A 23,317-nucleotide genomic window follows, 5' to 3' on the forward strand; every position below is an offset into this window, starting at 1 on the left:
GAGATTGTTCCGCATATCACTGGAGGGGGGCACCCACACTGATGAGGTTATTATTAGGGTACAAGCAAGGCTTTTGTCTCCTACCAGATTGTGTGAGCTGGCAGGCAGTCACCAAGGGTGACCGCAAAGGTTCCTACAGGCTTTTTCTCAAATGTTTTCCTCATGATGTTTAAAACGCCTTTTCTCCATATGCCTTTCTCTTTTGGAGGACTGGTGTCATCTTTGTTATTGTTGAAAAGAAGGAGGTCATACATTAGGGAAAAAAGAGGGAAAAAATGTCAGAATCATAATTCAAATACATGGACTATGTTTGCTTAAATGGGATCCCTTTAACATAAAAAAGGCACCAATTAACAATGTTTCAGATCATCCTGATCCACCTCTTGTCTTTCATTACCAAATGAAAATTACTTTCTTCCATATGTTTTAAAATACACTGATTGTCATTTTTCATCCCTTTATAATGTGAATTATCCTGAATTTTTCAACGAAAAAATTCCACAAATGTTCACAAAGTACCTATTATAACTAAGGTAACTGTGCTAGAAATACAGAGAAAGATTCTTGAAATATTCTAGATCCATGATCTTATACTCAAACATGTTTGAGTTTCTAATACTCCTCTTTCTACTAATATATCTATACACACACACATGCACATATATGTGTGAGTACATGTGTTGACAGTCTGATCTCTTTTTTCTTGGACTAGATGTGTAATACTAAGAGCTCATTCTGGGAATACAGATTCCTGCTCAGAGAGAGGCTTCCAGCCCTCAGAGGTTAAGAGCCTTGCTCAATGTTATACAATCCCTATGTGTCGGGGGAAGATTTGAATTCAGGTTTTTTTTCTGATTCTGAGGCCAGCTTTCTACCTGTTATTCCAGGCTACCTCTCATTCTTCTCTCTAAACAAAAAAAAAATAAAGAGCTGAATAATATGCCTGGGGCTTTCAGATTTCCACTCCAGATAATATGATCCCTGTGTTTTCCTGCTAAGTAGGCCTTAGTGAGAGTTTCTTAAAGGAATATTTAAATGATTAGTGCTGGTAGTAATGAATCTTGTTAAGAAAAGATGGAGCCTGAAATGACTCAATTCTAAAGCAGGCCTCTTTAAGTATTAGGGTCGCCCATCTAGTTTATGTCTATGTGAGTGACATGCTAATTTCTTCATACTGTCCAGTTTTAATTTCTATATAAAACAATGGGTGTTAGAACTGAATTTTGTACTTGCAATTTTAAAGAATGCATTTTGTTTCCTTTAAAATTTTTTAATATATATATACTATCAAGCTACATTTTTGAGCCTAAGCCTGAAGGGGAAAGTACCCCCAGGTCTATGGCCCTTATAAGCCAGATAAACCCAACCACTGAGGGTTAGCAAAAATAATATTTAGGAAAGAAATTTTAAAGTTAAAATATTTTTATGACTTCATATTCTAAGTAGTCTTAATCACCAAATGTGTTAAATTTCTCCAATAAAAGCATGCACCTTTACTGAGTAGTTTTCTTTCTGACTCTTCTTTGGGGAGTGTGGACTCTGAAATTTTGGTTCTGCTTTAGCACCAAGAAAAGTCTGCCTAATACTGAGACAATGGCAAGGTGTTTTTGACAACTGATCTGCTTTGCTGAAGGAAGAAGAGGTTAGAAGTGGCTCTAGGCCTTTATTAATTTATACTTACCATGGTAGTGTGACAGCTGATGGCAAATTAAAGGGCTGAAGTTGTAAGACTGGGAGGAATCTTTGCTCTAGTGGGCACATGAGAGGTGGATGTTGAAATAACAGCAGAAGCAGGAATGTGTGCGATATCATAATCAATGCTTGGTCTGGTTGGCTCATCTAGAAAGTAATACAATATATTAACCTGTTAAGTGGTGTCATTAATAGATCAGAACTAAAGAATAAAGAGATTCTGAGTACAAATTTTTAAAACTGGATTAGTCAGTCATAAATCAACCAGGAAGTGTGGCAGACTTGATCTTATTTCCCAGCAATATTTTAGTAAAGAGAGGAGCCAATGACATTTAAACTGATTATCACCATTGTAAGATACAGCAACACAAAACATTAAGTTGGACCAAACATGTTCTCTGCATAAAAAGCAAATACTATCAAAGTAATTAGTTTAGAATCCCCACTTTTATAGTTCAGCTTGAAGTCCAACTCAATAGGAACACAGTATATATGTAAGTCTTTTTTGCTTGGAAAAAAGAATCAGCAATTCAATTAATAAGATAATACTTGAAAAAAATAAGTGACATTATTCAAGAAGAGAATTATAAAACAGTAAGAAGAAATAAAAAAAATTATTTTGGAATTGGTATGTCCATATACTAAATTAGTTCTTTCATTAACTGATTATACAGGATATTGAAGAATAGCTCCCCAAATTTACAAAATCAGAAGGGTTAAATGCAGAAAAACACTCCTTCACCACAATTTCAGAGGCACCACAAGCATGTTTTGCATTATTCAAAGAAACCAATAAGAGAAAACATGATTAAAATTGAATTCTCCTTTGAAGAAGTACCAAAATATACAGCTTTACTTATAAAAACCTCACTGATTGATCTTTTCAAATATTCTGAAGCAATTCATGATTTTGTGGAGCATATATGTGTTTAGACACAATGAAGATATATACATATGTATATGTTCATGAGTGTGTGTATATATGTATAGATGCATGTGTATATACATATGTGTATACACACACAGAGGTAAGCACTTTTGCTTATCAGTGAAAAAATGAAAGTTCAAATGCTAGAAAGTCTTCAGTTTGGGGAAATAATGATATATTACTATAATGAATACATCGTAGATGCTTTGATTCAACAGATTACAAAAATGTATTAATCATGTAAAAGACATGATAATTACCTTTTTAAATAAAATAAAATTTCAAATGAAGATGTGACCATGTATTTACTATTTCTCTAAAAACATAAATGCCTCCCAAAATCATTAATTTCTTTAAAATATTAGAATATCAGGATATAATCAGCAAAGCTTCACAAATGGCATGATACAGTAACTTTTTAAAAATTATTTTGTCTTTAAAAATTTGTCATCTAAATCTTTCAATGATAAATTGGTTATTTTATCCAAGATTGTATGCTTTACTTCAGTAGTTACGGAAATGATAGAAAATATTTTTTGAGCTAGCAATTCAAAATATATAAAGCCCTGAAAGTAGGAATGTAATACTCCCTTTTCCAAAAGCAAGGGACATTGGCAGATGAGAGAATTCATGAAGTCTAAAAATAAAAAGATTCTCAAGGTCAAGTGTTCTAACTAGTGGTGGTAGTGTTTTTCTCAATGAAGCAGGATTTAATATGACAGCTTCAACAAATAAGATGTATTTTTAAATATAAGATTAGAAATAAATTGAGTGGCGATGTGTCAAAACAGTTGGTAAAAGAAATTAAGTAATGAATTGTTGACCTAATTAGAGAGCAAAGACAAAATAAACACCAAATTAGGAATTCATCTCAACATCCTCTTAAACTTCACCCAACTCTAAAATCATAGTGCTTGTAAACAATTGGTTCCACGTACTTGCAAAATTAAGTATATGTATAAAGATGTATAAACACATACATGTACATACATGCACATATACTGGTGTGTATGCATGAGACATTCTCTACAGTGTAAATATCATATTCAAATAAGAGATTAATTGAGACAAATTCTAAAAAACAACAGAATTCTACCTCAGAGAAATTTCATCTATACTTCATATAATAGAGACAGGAAAATGACATATTTCCAAACATGGAAAAACACGTGTATGTGCAGAAACATCATTTAGAACTACCAATTAATTTGAAATGATTTTGGTGTGTTTGCTGAAATGTTTTTTCTGCATTTTTCCTTATTTTAAAATATTGAGATTCCTCTTGATACTTCAGATTTCTGCAGTAAATTTTGGTAGCTATTTATAGATATTCCTTCCTAATAATGAATTCAAGACAGAGCTAAGAACTTCTGGGTTTGGAGATTTCCTGGATGTCATGCTGTTTTTGTAAGAAATGCCATAAAAATACTTTGAATACCTGAAAAACACTTTTTTTCAAAACCCAAATGAAAAAAGCCAACAATGAACAAAGTTGTCAGTATGAAAATTTAATTGGAAATTCTATTTTTTTTTTCAGTGAGGCAATTGTGGCTAAGTGACTTGCCCAGAGTCATATAGCTAGGAAGTGCTATGTGTCTGAGGCCAGATTTTAACTCAGGTCCTCCTGATGGCAGGGCCAGTGCTCTATCCACTCCACCACCTAGCTGCCCCAGGGAATTCTATTTCTATAATCGAATTCTTTTACAGTAAGAAGGGATCTTAGCGATAAAGTAAATGAGACCTAAAGATTAGTCCTCTGGTCACATGATATAGCTAGTGGCACAGAAGAAGGAAAGTGGAAACTACAGCCAGCAACAAAAGTGAGGAAAGGAAAACAAAGAAAGTAATGTGAGGGTCTAGGCACATCTCTATAAATTAAAGTTAAGAAATTCCTCAGTGTGTATTTGTAAGCCACGTTAAGTTATAGAAGAACACTGATTATTTCCACTTAACAGAGTTATACAGGCCAATCCAGTGGTGTGAAACCCAAACAGAAAGGAGGTTATCCATTTTGTTCAATATTCCCCAATTGCATCTTAATCAGGTTCAGGCTGCACTTTGCTGGTGTTTGACCCCTTTGTGCTAATCACTACTTCAAAAATTAGCTTTATTAATTCTATTAGGCTGATAACTGCCTTTTTGTCACTTCTGGCCATTAGTACAAGTTGAGAAGAAATCAGACATGTCTCCTACATAATACCTTGCCCAACATTTGAAGCTTGTGTGGCTTCCCAATGTTAAAGGATGTTTTCTTTCCCATCACTTGCAAACTCCTTGTGTGTTTTAAAGAAAAGTCACTATTTTGTGTCCTTGACCCAGAAGCAATGTGCCTGGACAGTAGGTGGTATATGCACTGTACAGTATCAAAAATCAAAATGTTGTTAAACACTTCCCACTTTAATCTGGTCCCTGTTGCTTTTTGGGGGCCTGTGAGGGTGGTACCTCTGGTGTAGAGCACTCTGAAATTAAGCATCAGAAGTAGGACTTAAATACAGTTCTTGCCTCTCTATCCATTACAACACACAGTATTTCATGTATGTCAATAGTTCTATTTTGGTTATACCATGTATAGTAGTAACATGATCATTGATGGTAAACTGCATTAAATACATGTTGTCAGAAAGTCAGTGTCCTTGGAAATGTACTGAAACAGCCAAATTTAGTCTAAAGTATTCTCCCATGTAGAACAAAAAAGAGCTTGTCAAGAAAGACTGAAGGGGCTCCAAAGGGCTGCACTTACTGGGAGACTCTATCAATTCATCAACCCTATTGCAGGCAATGACATTCACACAACTCTACATACTTGATGGAAGGATGGGGATTGTGAGCCAATTCTAAAGGGTAATGAGAGTCTAAACAGATTCTAAATATTCTCGGAGCTTCAGCTGTATATAATCAATGTTTGTCAACATCAGAAATCACAGTGATGCCACACAACTCCAGGTTACTCCTGAGGAGCATGGGTTTCATCTTCACGGACGCAGGCAGGATGGGCACATTCCTTCTCGACTCTATGTGGCACTGGGCAAGCAATGACAACTCTGGATCTCTTTGAGGTCACCGGTCAAATGAGGGCTTTAGGTGAGACCCTCTCTCGGTCTGCTTCTGGCTTTCAACAAGGAGAAGCAGGAGATGCTCATGCTTACATTTCCCTAGTGAACATGACATTGTTCTTTCTTCACTAGATCATCATAAGAGTATAAAGAACTGCACAAAGACCAGTACACCACAGAGATGGAACCCTGATCCTGTCCCATGAAGCAGGAAACAAGGGCCAGTTGGAGGTTATGGGGAGGGTGAAAACCACCCCCTTTTGGCCCCTGGCATTGAGCTCACCCAAAAGCTAGTGGAACAAGTGAGCCCCTGAGGAAAGGATCAAACTGACCAAGGAGAAGGGGTTAAGAGGGAGACCCTTTGGGCTGGCATCAGCCCCAGCAGGACCAGGCAAGGTGATCCTGACACTGCAGTTGGCTAAAAGTATGAGACTTCCCTATTTTCCCCCTGCCTTCAAGCTCAGTCCTACCAGTGAGAAGCGGGTAGAGCGGGCAATAGGGGCTCTAAAGGTCCTTGGAGCCAGCATGCCATGCCCAGCCCCTCTGCTCAGGTGTTGCAAAGGACTCTGTGGCTTCCATCTTGTCTCTGACCTTCAAACCCAGAGGGCTTCTACTACTAAGGGGCAGCCAACTGGTATAACTTCTCAAAAGCTCCGCACTTTGAGAGAGGCCCCAAGTTCCATACGTTGGCAGGGATGTGCTCAGGGCACTCAGGCTTCACCTATGCAGGAGCCTCTCAAGAGCTGAAATAGACTCTTGTCTTTGGTGGGGAGGGCAGGGTCATGGGGGTCAGTAAGTCTCACCCCAACCCCTGCTCATCAGCTACACTGGAGAGGGAGAACTTATTAAACACTGAGTTAAAAAACAATCTATGGTGTGAAGAAACATGACCCACAAATAGGGTTTTCTGGTAAAACCAATTGCACTGGAGCAAAATCTGCAGTGGTCCATCTGTGGAGATGGCACTGGGATGGGCCACAGTTTACTCTTATAAAATCCAGAGAAAATTTCTCTACTACCACCAGTCTTAAGGAAACAAATGATCCTACATCCATTGAAAATTTCCTAGTGCGCTGTACCCTTTCTAGACAACACTTTGTGGAAATGTGGTACATACTCTCAATTGAGAAAGGCACCTTCCTTCAAGCATTGTCTAATGAACCATTTCTGCTCTTTTAATCAAACTTTCCTTCGGTTAATTCTGGATCAATTTGAACAAACACACAAGTAGTGTTTTGCTGGTACTGTTATGCTCCTCTATTGAAGGTATTCATTTTCCCCTTTTTGTACTTGGTGGATATAAAAACATTTGTTCAATTTTACCTGCAAAATATTCTGAAAAAGGTTTCTCAAGCCTTACCTCTGAGCTTTCTCTTCCGGGTAAATAAACGCTTAATACCATTAAACACTCTCATACATCTAGTGAGCTTCATAACAGCAGCTCACCTAAGCTTTCAGATATCTGAAAACAACTGCACAGTTATTCAGAGTAAACATCTGTTGCCATGACGCAGTTAGAACAGAACTAAGATTCACAAAGGTGGGGTAGAATGCCAAAGGTCATCTAACCACCAAACAGCAACAGCAGGTCTGAGACTTGACTGCTATTCTTGTGATGCCAAGTCCAGCAAATTTTTCCACCATGTTACAGGCACTAAAGGTCTTCCCCTCTGATGCTTTCTCATGATGGAGGTGACCCTTTGTTCTCTAGCTGGGCCTATCAGGTTGGAAGGTTTTGAATAAAGTTCATGTGACAGATAATTGCCCCATGAGCAGACTGAATTCAGAGAGGCTCATCACCAAACCACTGGCCACCAGCACATGACAGTTTTTGGTCACAATGATTTATTAAACAACACCTTAGCTCATTTGTACAGGGGATCCCAAAAGACTCCTTGGATTCCTGGTAGAGAGCTCTACAGCTTACAAAGCTCCCTGTATATAGAGGGAGTCCCAGAAGTCTCCATACAGTTTTAATCTTTAATAGACATAGATCTTCAACCTTAAAATGGAGACTTTGGGGATGGGCTGTATGATCCAGTGTGTGCCCACAGTAACCAGGGTGGGCTCCTAAGGCAAGATCTTTACCCCACCCCCACTTTAGAGCTGCAGGGATGAATCCTGAGAGAGGGTCTTTGCCGACAGACATCCAGGCAGGAGAGCAGGAGTGCCAGGACATTCAGAGAGCGAGGCCTTTTTCATTCTGAACCCAGGTTTTCTTTCCATTGCATTTCCATTGCCTCATCATCCATTACCTTGGAGTCAGGGGGACCTGAGTTCAGATCCAGCCTCAGACACCCACTAGTTGTGTGACCTAGGGCAAGTCATTTAACCCAGATCACTTCAGCAAAAAGTAAACAAGAAAAAAGAAAGAAAAACTATATGGGCTAGCTATTTAGACTTGCCCCTTGCCGTGAAAATCAGGTTGACCAAAAGGCTTTTAGGAGAGCTTTTGGCACACTAGGGCTAAAACGGATCTATAACCAATGCAGAGCCTAAACTGAGCTCCAACACTACAGATCCCTTAAGATTTCTGTTCAATTAAAAGGGGGGAGGGGGACAGGCACTCCTAATGTAGATAGAGAGCAGTCCATGACTTAGTGCGGAAGTTCTTAAGGAATTGTTTAGGCACCAAGGGATTAAGGTAGATCCCTAGGGTCACCTGACCCTAAGGCTTCCTGACAGCAAGCCCTACAGTAGAGTCCCAGTGCCAGGCTGACTCTAATGTGTTGTGTAGCTCATCAATTCGGTGTGAAATGTTCAGCAAAACTAAATCATAACCGCTAATGCTACCTCCTTGAGCTTTGCTTTGTTTGGTTATCTCATTAGACCTACAGTATCTCCACCGCAAATTCCATTTTTACTTCTGTAGACATCCATGCTACTTGCCTTTACCCATTTGTTGCTGCTTATCCTTCACTCTCAAAGAGGACCAATGACATCAGGAGGGTGATGTCTTGACTTGCAAGTCCCACTCTCGGCTACACTCTCTAGACTCCATCTCCTTCTCCTCATATATTTGGATCACATTCCCACAATGAGAAATCTCCCACTGGGGCCCTCCTCGCCTCATTGGTGACTCTTTCCATTGACCACCATTCTGGAAAGGACCTCAGCCATACCTCTTCTCGTTCTGGCCTTAGCATTCCTCAGACTCCACCCTCTCCCCAAATTCGTAGTTACCTCACTCCCTTTCCAGCTGCTCTATAACAGGACTTCGTAAAGTTCTTCCAGGCTTAGTTCCTTTTCCATGTTGTGGTTGCATGATCTGAGGGCGTGTGCAGTGCAAAGTTCACGTGCTTTGTGTTCAAAACCAAGGCTTCCATGTAATATGGGCAAGCAAGAGTGGCCAGAGACACCTCGAATTCATCACACGTTTGATTTTGAATTCAATTTTGGTCGTTGCACATTCAGAAACCTTTTACTGTTGGCAAATTTTCCATGACCCCCATATGGGGTCACGATCCACAGTGTAAGGAGCGCTGTAGGCCTATATGTATTGTGTTTTCCTGTTAAAATGTAAAGTCTTGAGGGCAGAGACTGTCTTGTTTCCATCTATATCTAGTGCTTAGCCCAGCTTAGTGCATATGAAGTACTTACTGAATACTTTGTCCTTCCTTACCTGTCTAGCCTGTATCCTTTGGCACTGGGCCACAACAAATAAGCATTCTTGTTGCTTCAAGGCTTCACATTCTCAGAACAGCCTACATTCAATGTACATTTCGATCACCTTTTGAATGATGAAAGGCATCAGAAGTCATCTCTATCTCCAAGCCCATGCTGTATCCTCGTGATGACTCAGATGTTAACTCATGTCACTAGAGGGAAGACGGCACACAGAAAATCCAAAATGGCAGGTCATAGAGAATTGTAGTGGGCTAGCTTGGCATGCATCCCATGACTCTGACACCACATTGTTTTTCCTAGTTATGCTCTAATCTAGTACTGTCCTGGATTTTCAGGGCTGACCTTGGGCAGTAGTTGGCAGCCCCTCCCTCCATTTCTGAGCATCAGTCTCCTTCCCTCTCTTTCTTTGTCTCCCTCCTTAGGACTCAGTGGCCTGGAGTGCAAAGCAAAGTCTGTCTTTGGCACTTTCTCATTTCCCCTTTCAATGCTCCCTTTTTGCCACTCAGAGTCAATGAATTTACTTATTTATTCATTGATTCGTATGTTTGTTTTCCTCTCCAGCTGAATGTTTAGAGCTAGGAAGACCTAGATCCTAGATTTTAATCTTGCCTCAGATACAAAGTAGCTGTGTGACCCTGGGCAAGTCACTTGAGGAAACTAAGGCTCAGTAAAGTGATGATAATAATAGCACCGACCCCACAGGGTTGCTGTGAAGTTCAAATAAGATAATGCATGTAAAGAACTGTATTGATGTGGGCTATTATTATTATCTAGCCTAGGTTGCTTGTTCTTGCCTGTTTTCGTTATCTCTTAATAGCCCCAAAATGGTGCAAAGACAGATCATTATTCTTTTTAAAAGAACTGCTAAAAATACCTATATACTCTGTAGTGCTTTCCTATTCCTGGCTTATGTCTAACTTGACAGAAAAGGACACATGTACCCTGAGTTTCCACATCTGTAAAGTGGGAATCATAATCCTATTTTTATCTGTTTTTCCCTTTTTTAGTTATCTCCTAGCAGCCCCCAAACGATACCAAGACCAATCATTGTCCTTTTTAAAAGAACCGCTAAAACTCTCTATATACTGTGTAGTGCTTACTTATTCCTGGCTTATGTCTAACTTGACACAAATAGGACCAATCTAGCCTCAGTTTCCCCATCGGTAAAGTGGGAATAATAATCCTATTTTTATCTGCCTCACATGGCCCTTGTAAACAGTGACTTATAACACTCCAAAGCATGTAAATGGAAGTAGTTCTTATTTATGGAACAGGCCTGTGTTTTAATCAGTTCAGGGAGCTCTCAGTGACTCTACTAGTATAAATCAGCACCTTCTTTGCAATCGTATAGTCTGAAGAGAGTTGCCTGGTAATAAAAGGTCAAAGGACTTACCCAGGATCATCTGGCCAGTAGGTATCACAGGAAAGATGAATCCGTGTCTTCCTGGATTCTTGATGCCAAGACCAGCTCCTGTCCTCCATGCTGAATGGTCTCTCAATGTATCATTACTATTTTGCACAAATATGACCATCTCTGGGACATCTCTATAGCAAGATTGAGGTGTAGCAGTGCTGATTTAAACACTTCTTAGCTGGATGCCCTGTCTCAAGTTACTTAATCTCTCAGTCTTAGTTTCTTCATCTGGAAAATGGCAATAAGATTTTTACTACCTCCCTCATAGGAGTACAGTGAGGAAGGCACTTGGTAAATATGACTTTACCACACTGTACAAAGTATTTCAGAAATCTGAATGCAGATTTGAGCTATGAAGGCTTAATGGGCTTCACTAAAATGCCATCCTTACCTGTCTAGCCTGTATTCCTTGGCAAGAAACTAAAGGGTTACCCAGGATATCGGATACATAGGACTACTGCCATTGCCAAAACAGAAACTTCTTCATTTTCACAAAAGTATGGCAGAATGAGAAGAACCTTGTACTTGGAAAGACTCAAGAGCTCTAATTAATTCAGTGACCAAATATGATTCTAGAGGAGCACAGATAGGACCCGCCCCTGATCGAGATATAGATACAAGATGCGGAGGCACACATTTTTAAACATGGTCAGTGTGGGCATTTGTTTTGCTTGATTGCGTATATTTGCTAGGAAGGTTTTGTTTTTCCTTTAAATTAGAGAGTGAGGTAAGAGGAGAGAAAATAAACCCATATTGATCGAAAGATTTTCTTAAATGACCTTGTAAATTGACTTTCCACATCCCAAGAAAAAGGAATAGTTATCCCTTCCACATTGGGACTTTTCCCATCATAGTTTTGATATATCGAAGTTTGGCATAAGAAATTACATGGGAATTTGGGGAATTTGTGGAAGTCACAGATGACACATGAAGGCCAGCAGACAACAAAGAAAAAGTTTAACAACTCAGGAATGTATGAAATATATGTGTAGTATTGCACAATATCAACATTTTATCTTTTAATACCATAATTTAGATGTCTTCCCTGGTACAAAGGGAGGGCCAAAAATTTTACACACATTTTCCAAATTGTTCGGGCTCCAGGCCCCTAACCCCTGCTATGTGGAAGGGCTAACATAATTGATTCTTCTATTCAGGGAGAGGGAAGGACTTGCCTTTCCCACCTGTTCCCACATGGCAGGGAAAGGGGTATCTAATTCTCGCTAGGAGAATTGTTGCAAATATACGCACACAAATCAGGAGACCAGTAAACGTAATGTGAGAACCCTGGTAACCTAGAGACAGACAGACTACTACTGCTGCTGCTAAGGGGTGGACTACAAACATTTTGCAGCACCCTGGACACTATTCATTTAATGGAGGCATGACTAGCTAAAGGACTGCTCATTTGCTGCCACCTGGTGTTCAATTTCCCCCACCCTTTCTTCCAGGCCTTGAGAATCGAAAGAAATCTTTCCCTCCTAGTCCCTTCAGGAGAGGCTGCAGTCACAGAAAAGCTTATGGTTCAGTGTGAGGGCTCTGAAAATTTTTGTTGTTTAGTCATTTCAGTCATGTCTGACTCCTCATGGCCCCTTTTTGGGATTTTCTTGGCAGATAGGATGGGCTGGGGAATATTTAGAGAGGTCTTCATTCTAACCTCCCCAAGATCTCTCCACCTTTGGTCTAGATCCCCCACAGAGCCTTCCTTTCAGCTCATATTCCTCTGAATTAAGGAGGAAAAAAGGTGAAGGACTTGCATGGACTCTTTGCAGAGAGAAGGTAAGGCTTACCAAAGGAGATGTTGGACTTTACTAACAGTATTTTTTGAAAATACAAACTCTCTAGGCCTCAGTGTGCTCCTGTGTAAAATGAGAGAGCTGGACTACAGAATATCAAGGTCCCTTCCAGCTCTAAATTGAACACAAAGGAATTAATCTAATGGTGGGAAATTTGGGATTGGAGGGGAAAGAAGGAGAAATCACAACTTAGAGGTGAACACCCACTCTGTCTAGAAAGATGTCTGGTCCTATTAGCCCATCTCCAACCATTCAGGCCTCCCAAAGGTCTGTCAATGTTTGCCCTCCATCATAGCATTTTTAGAGCTTAAAAGAACCCCATCTAAACCAGCTCCCTCATTTTATGTATGAAGAATCTGAGTTTGGCATCAAACCCGAGGGGAAGCATAGATTTAGGGTTGGAAGTGACCTTAGAAGCCATCTGTATTCCAATACCATTTTACAGAGGAGTAAACTGAGACCCAGAGAGGTTAAACTTGCCCAAGGTCACCCAGAGAATAAGTGGCTAAGGCAGCATTTGAACCCAAGTCTTCTCTTTCCATTGTACCATACTCCTTTTTTCCCACAGCCAAAATAATGAGCTGATTTTGACTCAGTTTTGTTCTTTTCCTTTGGTTGTTCTGGAGTGGTATCATTACAATCTGGTAGAATGTGGCTAAACGTGGCACCATAGTGGCTATTTGCATGGTTAGTAGTGACACTCTATTCGGTGGCTAGGCTTTTGGCTCCCAGGACCAATGCTTGCTTGAATACATCTATCTGCATATTTGTATTTAACCTTGCATATGGGAGGCATCTAGGAAATGGTTGTTGAATGGATTTGAATGTTGAATTATGTTCTAGTCTAGCCATTGTAAGCTGCTGATTGTGTTCCTATGTGGAAATGTGAAAAGTAGAAATCAAGGAACACCAGTCTTTCCTCCAACCCTGCAGGGCTAAGGGGTAAGTGAAGACAGCTGCTTCGTTTGAAGCAAAGCTGCTATTTTCAGCTCTGCAGCTTCTCATGGACTTTGAAACCCTCTTTCTGCCAAGTCTTGGTGACCTGCTGACAGACAGCATGACCCTCTTTGATTGCTGGCCCCCAGGGTGGGTCTGTCCACTGCTGTTTCCCAAGAGGCCAGCCCCAGTCTTCCAGGCTTATCAGCACAGTCTTTTCACACCATACAACATGCTGTAATCTTTCCAGACGTTCAGTTCCTTCTCACCATAGGAACTAACCTATTGGCATCCAATAGGCGGGTCAGCCACCTGTGATCAAGAGCTTAATGGAGAAGACAACACAGAAAGTCCATCTCAAGGACGATGGGAAAGTCTCTCAGGAGGTTAGGGGCCAGGTTCAGAAGTGCTCATACCCAGGCAAGATCTTCCTCTATGCCCATGAGCCTGGCTGCATAAAGCTGGGGGAAACTGGGCCTCTTTTGTAGGCTCAGCTTTCTCCACTGGGAAGAAGACCTAGATCATTATACACTTCACTCTGGCTCCTGGACCTCTGGTAGCTGGATATTCCAACCTTTCAAAGTTTACCAGGTTGCAGTCTAGTCTGATTACCTAAAAGGAGGAGAAATCAGACATAATAGAAACAGAAACTTGTGGCCCCTGCACTCACAGGCCACATGGCAGTAGCCTGGACCAGAAGATAAAGGCCTGAGGCTACTCTCCCCACCTAGAGGCTTAAAGACCTACTTACTCCAACACCTGCCAGGCTGAAATCCTCTGCAGTGAATTCTGTTAGCATTTTCGATTCCCACTGGGCTATCCTGCAAAACACTCCTGTTATTCACATGGTAAGCAGACTGGGAACAATATCTGTGTGGGCTTGGAATTGTGAAATTGGGGCCCTTGCATTACTAATCTTCCAGTCTTTCTGGAAGCAGGCTACCCCAGCCTATTCCACATGGCTAAGCAAACAGTCTGTGCTCATGAGAGCTAGGCTTGCTTGGTCGTTCTTCTGTCACAGGAACTTTTAGTTAGCCAGTATATCCCTATTAGCGAAACAATGTGATGTTGTGAAAGTTAGTGTCAAGACAGATCAAAGATTTATTAATTGTTAATTAGTAAAGTAGCTAATTGTGTCAATAATTAATTTAATTTGGGGGTCCAGCAACCCAGAGCCTTCTGAGCAACAGATAACTCCCAGGGAAGAAATCTGCCATTTTAAAACCTAACTTAAGATTCCTTTTGTTGATGCAGCAATGTAATCAAGAATTGTCTAGGGAGAAACAAGTCTTTTCCACCTGTGTAAAATAGTGTTTTAGGAAACCAAAAACTTAGAGTTTTCTCTTTGTCCTAGCCTTCCATCTACTTTTGCTATACTCTGAGCTGGGACATCTGTGCAGGTCAGATGTTGTGAAGACATCCCTTGAATCTCAGACTTCAATTTAATAAGGGCCTTAACATTGGTGCTTCTTCATCTTTATATTGTTCATGGTCCTTCCTGGATTCTTGTCCTTCACTGCTTGAGATGTTATGCTCTCTGCATTTCTAGTCCAGAAGCCAGAAGACTCCTGTGATTCTCTCTCAGTATATCTCTTTGGTTTTGGACGGTTACTTCTGCATGCTGATCTTTTACCATCCTGTATGCTAAGAGATCTTAGTTCACTTTGCCTTTTATCCAATACAACCCAAAGAACATTTACTATTACTATTTGCAAGATATTATGCTAGGTGCTGGAGATACAAACATGAAATCAAAAATAATCCCTGCCTTCAAAGAGCTTACATTCTACTGAGGACACACAACATGTAACAAATGGATTTATCAGTTTGACACATTCTGTTTTACATGGACTCTTGCCATGTCCACATTGCTACTGGCACTTCCATTCTGTGGCCATACTGTCCTTATTGGTGAAAGCCCCCTATTCTGAGCTAGACTCCTGCCTATGACTCACCCTCACTGTTACCCTGCCATGCAGCTCACTCTGCATACAGTACTCCCTTCCCCACACACTTTTCCATCACTACATTTGTTTATACATTAATAAATTACTCCTTTCCAGGAGTCTCATTGGCCTCTCTGACATCATTGCTTCTAATTCTATCCTCTAGGACCAAGAAGAACAACTCTGATTTTTCATATACTTGAAGACATCCATCATCTCATGACCCCCTCCACATCTTCTCTTCTAGGCTAAACATCCCGAGTTCTTTCAATGGATCCTCACGTGGCACAGCCTCCACACCCCTGAAGTTTAGTTGTTGTTCATTTGTGGTCATTGTGATTTGGAACCCCTTGGACCATACTCTTAGTGAGGGTTTCTTGGCAAGGGTAATGTAATGGTTTGCCATTTCCTTCTCCAGTGGATTAAGGCAAACAGAGCTCTAGGGTCATGCAGCTGGCAAGAGTCTGAGGTCAGATTTGAACTCGAGTCTTCCTAACTCTAGGCCCAGGGCTCTATCCACTGTGCAACCTAGCTGCTTCATGCAATTAGTACTAAGGGACAATTAGCAAGGTCAAAAAAATCAGCACCATGGTTAGCACCAAAGGTTCAATTCTTTCACTGTCAGTTATTTCTTCCTTCCACAACCCCAAGGCCAAGTATTTTTCACTTTGGGGAATTTTGGTCATAGAAAACAAGAGTTAGAAAGAGCCTTAAGAACCATCTAATCCAATTCTTTCATTTCCTATTGGGGCAGTCGATAAATTACTAAGCCTAGAATCAGGAAGACCTGAGTTCAAATCCAGCCTCAGACACTTATCTGTATGATCCTGAGCAAGTCACTTCACCTCTGTCTGCCTCAGTTTCCTCCTCTGTAAAATTGGGATAACAACTCCTACTTCCCAGGGTCATTGTGAGGATCCAATGAGATTTTAGTTGTAAAGGGCTATATCAATGTTAGCAATTTTAATTACTATTAATTGAAACAGTTTGTCCACAGTCATGCAGCATACCAAGCCAGGATTCAGCTATGGACTCTCTAACACCAAATCATTCTTCTTTTTACTATGTCACACTGTTTACCCCTTTCAGACTACCCTTCACATTCAGTTCAACCTGATTTCACTTACCTAAACCTTCATGAAGCCCCACTTCCTGGATTAGTTCAGAGGTGACCTTGAATCCTTAAAGGCTACACCTTGATTACATGCAGGGTGATTTGCTCAGTCAAAGGGGCGGAGAGTGGTAAAGGTACAGGGTCTCTACCATGTTGGAACATAAAGCTACAGAATGGATACTGAGCCCAGAAGTCTTCTGTGCTACAGTATATGCAGAGTAAGGGGCACCTAGGTGGCTTAGTAGACAGAGCCCTGGGCTGGGAGTCAGGAAGACCAGAGTTCAAATCTGGCCTCACACTAACCATGTGACTCTTACCTTCTGTTAACCTTAATCCTTTAGAGACAGAACAGGCAAACCACTCCAGTATCCTTGCCTAGGGAACCCCATGGACAGTATGGTCCATAGGACCTCAAAGAGTTGGACACAACTTAATATGCACACTATATGTGTGTGTGTGTGTGTGTGTGTGTGTGTGTGTGTGTATATTTGTTGTTAATAAACAATATACACAGTACTATACTATATAATTGCAAATCTACTGCCTCCCAGAGGGCCCTGCAGTATCCCATTCATTCCAGCATAGGTCTGAAAAATTGCTGACCTATATAAGGGCACATCACATTTTACCTTCTGTTTCTCCAGGTCATTAATCAGTTAGGCCTTCCAGTGGGTGATTGGAGGGTATATGGGAGGGTGAGCCTAGTATTATGGGAGGAGATGCTAATTAGGCACAAGGCCCAAGAGAAGAAGAAGCTAGTTAAAGTGTCATATAAAATGTTAGAGCTGGAAGGGCCCTCACATTAATTTTAAAGATGAGGAAACTGAGGCCCAGAGAGGTTGAGTGATATGCCCAAGGTCATGCAGATTGTGTCAAGTCAACAAGCAGTGATTAAGCATTTACTAGGTCTCAGCCATTATACTAAGTACTAGGCATACAAACAAGGAACAGCTAGGTGGTGCAGTGCTAGAGTGTCTGGCCTGGAGTCAAGAAGACTCATCTTCCTGAGTTCAAATGTGGCCTCAGATACTTACCAGCTGTGTGACCCTGGGTGAGTCACTTCACCCTGTTTGCCTCACTTTCCTCATTTATAAAACAAGCTGGAGAAGGAAAGAGCAAACCACTTTAGTATCTTTACCAAGACAATCCCAAATGGTTCAGGCAGAGTCAGACACACAAGTAAAAAACAACAATACAAGTATAAGCATAAAGACAGTCCTTGCCCTCAGGGAGACTTCTAATAGGGGAAGGGAGCTGAAAGCAGATGGGAGAGAGATGAAGATATCCCTATAAGGGGGCATTGCAGAGAAAATCCAGGAGCATCAAGAGTGTAACCAGAAAACGAATGAAGACATGGTTGGCCTGAACTCCTTCCTTAACATGGAGGTTTTCCGAGAAAATCACCAATCAGAGGGAGAGGGCAGAGAGGGCGCTTCCAATGTGTGAGATATAGGGATGGAGTGAGCTTTGAGAGGGAAGGGCTTTTGGGATCATTGGCAAAAGTCAAGGGCAGCCTGGAGAGGAATGTAACAACTGTAAAGTGTAAAGACGGGGTGGTCCCAGGGCATTCCTAAATCAACTTGCTAAGATTAACTAACTGGACACATTCGCAGGCTTCTGAGGGACTTCTCCCTTGGGGAATGTGGACATGGCCAATGGTACCTTGCAGAATTGTTTGTTGCTTTTTCAGTAACTTGAGCTGTCTTTTGGACTGGTCAGAACTTAGGGGAGGATCGATTTCCTGTCTGATGATCCTCCTCTCATTATGGTCTCTTAGGGCAAGCTGATAGAACAGCTTGACTCTATCAGACTTCCTGTTGTCTTTTCCCTAATGATAAGACAGAGCAGCCACAGTGTCTTGGACTTGCTTTGTAAGACTGAGTTCAGGTGGGGCTGGGGGGAAGGTGGCTGGAGAGGTGGGAGGGGAGAAAGCCTGTCCATTTGCATAGCCTCCCTGTAAGAACTGAAAATGGTTGTCTTGAGGCAATGGCACATGGGAGGTGCCAGTGTTTGCTGCCGCCTGAAAAGAGAGATCCTGAAAAGGAACTTTCCTAGGCCAACAGATGGCAGCAAAATAAAATAAATTAACTCATTAAAAGACAAATCAATGATACCACGTGTTTTGGGGGTGAGGAGGGGAGAAAGACAGAGACAGAGACAGAGAGGAGACAGAGACACAGAGATATGGCAGCACCCAAAGGACATGCAGCCTGACTGCAGACACATGCGGCGGAAGAACGTGCAGATGGCCCCCCAGTTTCAGTTGCTTTCTGAGGGGAACTTAGGGGCCATTTAAGTCTTGTCCTTGTTTCTTTATTCGTGGGCTCATGTGAGTCCTTTGCATCCTCTGCATCATCTGTCGGGCTAAGTCCAGGCTGTCCTACCCAGAAGAGGCACTGGTATGTGAACAGGAGCTGAGCCCTTGCTACAGACATTTGGGCAATCAGTATGTAAGTAAAACATCAACTATAATTGCTGATTTTCCCAGAGTCATTCCAGGTGGGGGAAAAGAAAAACTTACACTTTTAGGGTGGTCACCTCCAGGATCAAACCTGGTTTGTGTTCAGTGTGGAACCTTGGGGTGCAGATCAGAGCCATGGGTTATACAGACAACATAGCATTTGTGATTATTGTAACATGCAATCATGGAATAGAGCACATGTAACATGTGGCATGTATCAATGCAATGTAGCATGTGGCCTATGCAATTTCTATAGCAGGTGAAATGTAATATGTGTAATATACACATGTAGTATTAGAATGAAGCAAGCATGTTATCCATTCTAGAGTATTAGCACTACCAAGATGCGGCTGCATGATGCCTAAAGGATGCTGCTCATTTAGCATTGCAAGGTATGTGCTTATCTGGATGAATGTTGTTCAGTCATGTTTTTTCAGTTGTGTCTGACTTCTCATGACTCTCTTTTGAGGTTTCCTTGGCAAAGATACTAGAGTCATTTGCCATTTCCTTCTCCAGCTCGTTTTACAGATGAAGAAACTGAGGCAAAGAGCAGTAAGTGACTTACCCAGGGTCACACATCTTGTACGTGTCTGAGGCCAGATTTGGACTCAGGAAGATGAATTCCAAACCCAGTGCTCCATCCATTGCACCACCTGGCTGCCCCACACATGTACATACAAATATGTGTATGTGTGTACACGTATCAAGCTTTCATGATGATAGGGTATATGTGATGATCATGGCAGATAAATAGATCCAGCTAGTTTATCTTCCTAATATACTCCCCATTAGAGACTAATTCCTCCCATATTTCTCTGGCAAAACTGAAACATCCTGCTTTCCTTAGAATAGGGGAAGATGCCCTGATTCCATTCACATCAGTTACAGAGCCACCCATAAGTATGCTTTTCCCTCCTCTGTTGCCACGACAACATCAGGTGATGGTTGCATCTGAAGGCTAATAAAGTGGCTTTGCTAGGCTTTTTTTTTCTTCCACTGGAAATTAAACTTGAAAAATATAAACTCATTGCTTCTGTATTGAACAGGCAATCTAGAAACACTGTTTCTCACACCCAATCAAAACAGAGCCTAAGATAGTAAGACTTCACAGAGAATTTACTGAACCCTGAGTCTGAAATTCCAGGCTCTCTCACCTTTCCAGACTTATTTCCTCCTCCATCCCTTACAGGTGCCTATGCTTCAGCCAAACTATCTTATTTGTTTAACTGGGCACAGACCCCAAGCTTCCCCAGCCCTGAGCCTTTGATCATGTTATTACCATTCCCTGGAATGAACCTCCTGCCCCTCCCCCACCCAAATTCTAACCATCTTCACAGATCCATCCCAAACGCAAGCTCTTTTATGGAACTGTCCCTGACCTCCCCATCCTGCGAATGTCCCCGCAACCTAAGCACTTTGCTAAAACCTCTCTAAGGGGACTACTTGTATTCTGATTTGTATTACAATCATGTGTGTACTTTACAGTGGTGGAGAACCTGTGGTCTTGAGGCTTTGACTGTGGCCTTTTGACTCAGTCCAAGTTGTACAGAACAAATCCTTTTATTGAGGGGATTTGTTCTGTGAAGTGTGGATTCAAAGGGCCACACTTGAGCATCTGGAGGGCCACACATGGCCTCCAGCCTGCAGGTTCCCCATCCCTGAAAATCTAGCAAAACATTTCCATTGTAAGTGCTTTGAGGGCAGGGATCTTGTTTTACTCATTTATGTCTCTCTGGAGGGATCTGGTAACATGGAGATAATGCTTCACAGAGGGAAGAACACAGGCTTTGGAGTCCTAGTATCTAGAGTCAAATCGCATGCCTGGCACTTCCTTTCCATGTGAATTGGAGGAAATTATTGAATGGTTTGTCACTTCTGAGACTCCATTTCCTTTTCTGTATAATGAGGGCGTTGGGCTAGATGACCTCAAAGGTGTTTACCAGCTCTAAATGTGGGATTCTATGAAATCCTAAGCATTCTAATGATCTTATAAACATTTATTGAATGGAATTCAGCCTGTCCCCAGCACAGAGGGGTTGCTATGATAATTGTCCTATGAAAGAGAGCCAGGAACATAATGGATAAGTTGAGGCTAGAGGAAAAAACTTAGGTAGTGGGGAGGGGTGTAGTGCAGATGCCTGGATCAAAGGAGAAAATGAGAAAAGGAGGTCAATATTGTGCTACTATTGAAGAGATCATGGTTGCTGAATCATAGTATTGTTGATTTGGATCTGGAAGAACCTTTAGGGATCCTCTAGACCAGGAATTCTTAACCTGGGGTCTACAGAGCCCTTGAGTTCATGGAAAGATTTCAGAGGGGTCTGTGAACTTGGATTGGAAAAATTTACTAACTGGCTAAAATGTAGTACTTCCTTCAATTGGGAATGATTTGAAAATCCCCTATTCTGAGAAGGGATCCATAGAATTCACCAGGTTCCCAAAGGGAGCCATGACACCCCAAATGTGAAGAAGCCCTTCTCTAGACTTTGAATCAGATGTGATAGGTTCAGAGCTAGAAATAAATTTAGTATAACTCCTTCATTTTTTGGATTAGGAAAGTGGATACTGAGAGGTGAAGTGAATTACCTAAAATCACAGAGGTAGTAGGGGGTAACTTAGGAGTTTGAACCCAAATCCACATCCTTTCCTCTGTGACACTCTACCCCAGATCCTGAAGAGTCTGCATCCTGACAAAGGTGGTATAAGTTAGAAAAAACAAGCCCTGTTCAACCTTTCATTGGTAATATCAAGGGAAGCATCAAGCAGACAGATGTGTGCTTGTGTATTAATATGATTTAGTGAGGTTCGGATTCGCTCCTATAAATGACACTCTCCAATGCACCAGAAAATAATAAGAAATAGATAATTTATTTAGGAGAAGTAAAGCACAGATAGTTTGAATTTGCCTAGAAAGCATATAACAATAAGAACAATCAATAATATAGCACCGATCAAGAGAGTCGGTAATGGAAGAGAATAGATCACCAATTCAAGGGAACCTCCAAAGTCAATCAACGGCTGGGAGCCCCGTTACAGCCCGTACAAACTTGAATTGTGTAAAGATTTTTCCGGGCGAGCGTCCTTCCCGCGGGTGAAGCTCAGCGGGCTTACAGGACGCAGTGTTTTTATATTGTTCTAAACAAAGAAGGCTTGGGGCCAAGAAGCCCTTTTTGATGCATGCGCTATTCATGGTTTGTTCAATACACATCTGGCCTTAGCCACGCTCCCATCCGCCTGAGGCTTGGTATTTTGTTTTTTAATAACATCACGTCTCACAAGGAGAGGAGCCAACCCTCCATGTCAACGTGACCTAGGAATGGCTAGTTCCTGGAATGCTAGGCCAAGAACACTCAGGAGTTATGGAACGGTCATGACCGAGATTTGAACTGAACCTATTTATTTGAGTGATCTTATTAATTTAAAGGGGAATTTCCAATTTCCATTTCAGCTTGCTAGAGGAGTTCGGCATTGTCAAGGAGGGTGTAAAACGTAATGCCCCAGTGGAGCAAAAGAATGTGCTGGATTGATGGTGAGGTCCTCCAGATGCTCTGGTCTGAAGACGACACTGAGCTGATTGGAATTTCCATGTCTTTATGCAGAACCTCCTAAGTGGTTCCTCTACTCTTTCAAAAAAGTAGGCCTAATACTCCACACAGGAAAAAGTAAATGAAAGGAGTAGAATGTCTACTGGTGGACTAGAATATGCATTTGGACGGTCAACCTGCAGAACTAGTCTAGCAGTATATTTATCTTGGACAGATGCTGTAAAAGGACAATGAGCTGATTCCAGAATTTTTTTTTTTTTGGCTAGGCACTGGAGTTATGTAACTTGCCCAGGGTCACCCAGCTACTTAAGTGTCTGAGGTTGGATTTGAACTCAGGTCCTCCTGACTCCAGGGTTGATTGATGCTCTATCCACTGCAACACTTAGCTGCCACCCTGATCTCAGAATATAACAGAAACAGAGCCAGCTGGATTGCCTTTGGAAAACTGAATAGTTTTTGTTTAACAACCTTAAGTTTCCCCCTGAAATAAAATTTCATCTTTTTAGCATCAATATTAACATTAACACCAAGTACAATAATTTCATGGAGAAATGAAATCTAGGTAAATTAAACAGCCCAGCAAAAAGTATCTTAGTCAGCAAACATCTGCCTTAATAGTCATATTTGTGAAAGGCAACACCAAGGTACAGTATAAACTCATTCGTGAAATCTTAAAAAGAAAACAAGGATGACACATGATTATTAGCAGTTATGTCTCATAAAACAAAGGAGAGTCCATAAGAAATAAAACCTGTCTAAAGAAAGCTGCCAAGCAGCATCATCCCAAGGGTATACTAGGATGAAA

At 41.3% G+C, this 23,317-nt stretch overlaps 1 protein-coding gene and 1 long non-coding RNA gene across 4 annotated transcripts in view; one reads left to right on the forward strand and one right to left on the reverse strand.

Moving 5' to 3' along the window:
* The window catches only part of LOC110202245 (rho GTPase-activating protein 21-like), a 185,180-nt gene that overhangs the window by 54,247 nt on the left and 107,616 nt on the right, over nucleotides 1–23,317 (forward strand). The gene's annotated exons all lie outside the window — the stretch shown is intronic.
* Nucleotides 1,827–19,475, reverse strand: LOC110204294 (uncharacterized). Of its 3 annotated transcripts, none has more exons than XR_002323272.2 (4): nucleotides 14,198–14,401; nucleotides 10,694–14,058; nucleotides 9,296–9,491; nucleotides 1,827–1,839 (listed from the first exon to the last, which is right to left on the reverse strand). It is a non-coding gene; the product is annotated as an uncharacterized LOC110204294 (long non-coding RNA). The 3 variants fall into 3 exon arrangements; XR_013485730.1 differs by lacking the exon at nucleotides 1,827–1,839 and adding an exon at nucleotides 17,541–19,475 and having other exon boundaries at nucleotides 8,826–9,491; nucleotides 14,198–14,267; XR_013485728.1 differs by lacking the exon at nucleotides 1,827–1,839 and having other exon boundaries at nucleotides 8,827–9,491.

The sequence above is a fragment of the Phascolarctos cinereus genome, unplaced genomic scaffold (genome assembly GCF_003287225.1).
Source record: "Phascolarctos cinereus isolate Bilbo 61053 unplaced genomic scaffold, phaCin_HiC Scaffold_1;HRSCAF=81, whole genome shotgun sequence".
Classification (NCBI taxonomy): Eukaryota; Metazoa; Chordata; class Mammalia; order Diprotodontia; family Phascolarctidae; genus Phascolarctos; species Phascolarctos cinereus.